The sequence below is a fragment of the Nannospalax galili genome, unplaced genomic scaffold, assembly GCF_000622305.1.
Source record: "Nannospalax galili isolate Female #2095 unplaced genomic scaffold, S.galili_v1.0 scaffold579, whole genome shotgun sequence".
In the NCBI taxonomy this organism is placed as follows: domain Eukaryota; kingdom Metazoa; phylum Chordata; class Mammalia; order Rodentia; family Spalacidae; genus Nannospalax; species Nannospalax galili.
The window spans coordinates 513,530-518,340 of NW_008344599.1; positions in this window are offsets into that span (position 1 = coordinate 513,530).

The following is a 4,811-nucleotide window of genomic DNA, read 5'->3' on the forward strand; positions in this document are numbered from 1 at the left end:
CCCCATCAGGCCTTAAACTTGCAATACTTCTGTCTCAGACATCTGAGTAACTACAATTACAGACCTATACTGTTAGGCCTGGCTACACTGTAACTTTAGTTGCCTTGTTGTTGTTTTTTGTTTGTTTGTTTGTTTGTTTGTTTGTTTTTGGTCTTTTTTGTTATTTTGTCTCCCCCCCTCCCCCAGCTGAGGACCAAACCCAGGGCCTTGTGCTTGCTAGGCAAGCGCTCTACCACTGAGCTAAATCCCCAACCCCTACACTGTATATTCAAAAGGAAAAAAAAAAGTGTAAACTTCTCTTAAAGAGACTGCAACAATTTTTTTTTTTTTTTGGTCTTTTTGAGACAGGGTCTTCTGTACCCCAGCTGGCCCAGGGCTCACTATGTAGACCAGGCTGACCTTGAACTCACAGAGATCCGCCTGCCTCTGCATCCCCAGTACGGGGATTAAAGGCGTGCGCCACCATTCCCGGCTGCAACAAATTTCTCAACACACCAAGAATACATAGAAAAAATAAATGTAAACTTTCGCCCTTCATTCAAAACAGGATACATATAAGCTAGGCACAGTGAGACACTCCTAACATCCCAGCTCTCAGGAGGCAGAGACAGAAACAGCAGAGCAAATTTGAAACTTGCCAGGGTTACAGAATGAGATCTTGTCTCAGAAAAATAAAAAAGGGCTAGAGAAGGCCTCAGTGGTTAAGAGCACGCACTGCTCTTACAGTGGACCTGAATTTGGGTCCCAGCACCTATATCAGGCTGCTCATAACTGTTTCTAACTCTAGCTCCAGGAATTTGATCTTGTCTTTCTGGTCTCTGAGGGCCCCTGCATTCATGTGCACCTACCTACACACAGACATATACATAATTTAAAATAATGATAACAAATCTTTCAAAACTATAAATTAATTAATTAATTAATTAAATATTGATAACTCTTTTCGGAAGGCAATTGTCAAAATTTTAAATGTGGGGGCCAAGGAGATGATTCAGTGAGCAAAAACACTAGTCACATAAGCATGATGTCTTGAGTTCAGTCCCCAGAACCCATGTTAAGAAAAACAGATGTGGTGATCCACATCTGTCACTCCGGCATGGCTACAGCAATATGGGAGACAGAGACTAGAGAAATTGCCCAGAAACTTCCAGGCCAGCTGGAGTATGCAGCATAGCAGCAGAAACAAACAGATCCTGCTTCAAAAGATGGAAGGCAAGAGCCAACTCCCCAAAGTTGCTGTGGCACATGCATGCATACACATACACACACACACACACACACACACACACACACAAACACACACACACACAATATATATAGATAAAATTTTTTAAATTTTCATTTAAACATGCCTTCTCTTTAAGTATAAGCCTGAACCTTTACTAGCTGAGTTATCTCTCCAGCCTTAAATTTGATCACTGTGTGGAGAGAAATAAGTGCTGGTGTTCCATCCCTTTCTCCTTTTTAATCAGTCTGGGACCCCAGCCCACCGGATGATGCCATCCAGTTTCAGGGTCAGTCTTTCCTCTTCAGTTAAACCTCTCTGGAAACACCTTCACAGACATGCCCAAAAGTGTGTCTCCTAGGTGTTTCCAAATCCAGTCAAGCTGACAATGAAGATTAACCATCACAATGTGTCAAGAAAAAAAAAATGAGTAAATTTATTACATAATTTAAAATTCATGCACCAAGGTTTACATATATCTGTAAAATATAAAGTCTGAAAGGATCCTGCCCAAAATGTTTAATAAGAATTACTTTTGAGGAGGGGGTTATGATTGGGATGTAGGGGTCACACATTAATTTTTAAATTTACATACTTAAGTATTATTTGAGTTATATACAATAGGCATGTATGACTTTGGTTAAAAATTTGTTTTGTTTTCTTTTTTATTTTTTGAGACAGCATCTCCCTGTAACCCCAGCTGGCCCATAATTAACTGTGTAGACCAGGCTGGGCTTGATCTCACAGAGATCCACCTGTCTCTGCCTCCTGGGTGCTGAGATTAAAGGCGAGTACCACCATGCTCCGCCTGACTTTGGTAATTTTCAAAATACTTTAAAAAAGACAAGTAGTCCTGTGGCTTCCAGTGAAGTAGAAAAAAATAAGACAAGGCTCTGAAGTAAATGGCTTACAAGAGCCCCATCTGAAATGTCAAACACATTGGAAGAGAGGAACAGATTCATATTTAGGTGAATGGTAATAGGCAGATGTTGGGACAACTCAGCCTTTGAAACAGGAGATGATAAAAACATTAATTATCCTAACACAACCACCATTTGTTGAACTCTATTGTGCACTAGCACAGGACTTCATATTATCTCTGATAAGGAAACAGATGCTCTGAGATTTTTAAATAACTTGTTCTGGTTCACACAGAAACCCATGTGAAAGTAGATAGATAATTTCAATAAAATTCCATGTGGAGAATGCAGTCTTAGAGACATGCACACAGAGATGACGAACATAATTGGGGGAGGGTCAGTTTAGGGCTGTAGGAGGAAGATGCCACCTCTGGGAGGCATTTGAAAGCAAGAACATCTACATTGTCTTAAAGGATGATTAAGACCCATACAGTTGAAGTGCAGAGCACAGGAGCTACAAGATGAAGATCGGGCAGAGAAACCATGTGAGTGTCAATATATGTTAGAGAGTGCTGAGCTCCTGAGAACTGCCAGAGCATAAAATACAAGGATGGGGGGCTGGAGAGATGGCTCAGCGGTTAAGAACACTGGTTGTTCTTGCAGAAGACCCAGGTTCGAATCCCAGCACCCACATGGCAGCTAACAACTATCCATAACTCCAGATCCAGGGGATCCAATGGCCTCTTCTGTCCTCCAAGGGTTTTGCATGACATGGGTGCACTTACCTACATGCAGGCAATACACTCATACACATAAAATAAAAATAATAAATAAAATACTTTAAAAAAATACAAGGATGGAATGGTACATGGGATGGACAGAGAGGCAGAGGTTGCACCATGAAGGAACTCCAATGTCAAGTTGAAGAATGTGACTTTTAATTCTGGAAATAGGGCTGGAGAGATGGGTCAGTGGTTAAGAGCACTGACTGCTCTTACAGAGGACCTGGGTTTGATTCCCAGCACCCACATGGCAGCTACAAACCATCCTTAACTCCAGTTCCAGGGGAATCCGAAGCCCTCTTCTGACCTCCACGGCATTGCACGACATGGGTGCACTCACATACATGCAGGCAATACACTCATACACATAAAATAAGAAATAAAAGTAAAAATAAATAATAATAAATTAATTCTGGAAATAATGGGGAGCCATAGGGGAAAAAAGGACTTACAAAGAAGTGTCCTGGTTAGATTTGCATTGGGGTTGGATAAGTCTGTTGGCAGACTGAAAGATGGACTTGTGAAGAGGGACCCAAGAGGCAAGACCAACTAAGCAACTACAATGGTTCCATGAAAAGAAAGCACGGGTGCTGGTGGAAAGACATAAGCAGTTCAAGTCTCATTTATGAGGTAAAATGAATAACGTGATGGTAGATTGGAGGTGGGAGAAGAAAGGTGAGCTAGCAGGCAACTGGTGTACCATCAGCACCGGTGGGGTTCAGCACCCAGAAAGTGCAGGGAGTGGGGAAGAAGGTAAGATGGTCTCTTTGAGGTGTGTGGAGTGATTTCTGGGATGATTTCTAGTAACGAGGTCCAGCTCTTCAGCTGCAAACCCAGAAAGCAAATTTTCTTCTGGACAGCTCCACAGAAAGGCCCAAGGCAGCTGTTTTTCAACTTGCTATCAATAGGTCATTCTACTACAACATCTCTATCACAAAGCCCAGCCAAGATTCTCCTCCTTAGTGCTCTGTTTTAAGTAGAAACCCTCTTCCTCCAGGCTCCCCTGCTAGAAACCTAGTAGCTCTCTTCTACTCTACCCATGCAATAAGTTGCCATGACCTGTTGAATAGACCATTTAAAGAGCTTTCCTAAACCTCCCTCCTCTTTTCCATTCTCACTGCCCACTGTTACTGCCTAAATACAAACCCCTATACAAATGGCCTCGCAATAGTCTTCCTGGCCAGGTCTTAGCCCTACAGTAATGCTCTGTGTGTGTGTGTGTGTGTGTGTGTGTGTGTGTGTGTGTGTGTGTTGTGTTGTGTAGCAAGTTTGTGCTATGTATCCCAGGCTGACCTCAAACTCAAGATTCTTCTGAGTATCAGAATTATAGGCATGCACCAGTATGGCAACCCTTAAAGTGCCATTTCTCTCTTTTAAAAAATATTTTAGTTATTATTTTATGTGTATGTGTGTATTGCCTGCATGTAGGTAAATGCACCTGTGTGGTGCAAAGCTTGCGGAGGACAGAAGAGGCTGTCGGAGTCCCTGGAACTGGAGTTACAAACAGTTCTTAGCTGCCATGTGGGTGCTGGGATTCGAACCTGGGTCTTCTGCAAGAATAACCAGTGTTCTTAACTGCTGAGCCATCTCTCCATCCCCGCCATTTCTCTTTTCTAAATATTTTATTTTATTATTTTTATTTTATTTTATGCGCATGAATGTATTGCCTGCATGCATGTAAGTGCACCTGTGTCATGTAAGGCCCACAGAATTCAGAAGAGGGTGTCAGATCTCCTGGAACTGGAGTTACAGATGGTTGTTAGCCACCATATGGGAACAGGGACCCAAACCCAGCAGCCAGTGCTCTTAACTGCTGAGCCACTCTCCAGCCCCCTTTTTTTCTTTTTTTAAAAAATATTCTTGCCGGGCGTGGTGGCACATGCCTTTAATCCTGGCACTTGGGAGGCAGAGGCAGGTGAATCTTTGTGAGTTCGAGGCTAGCCT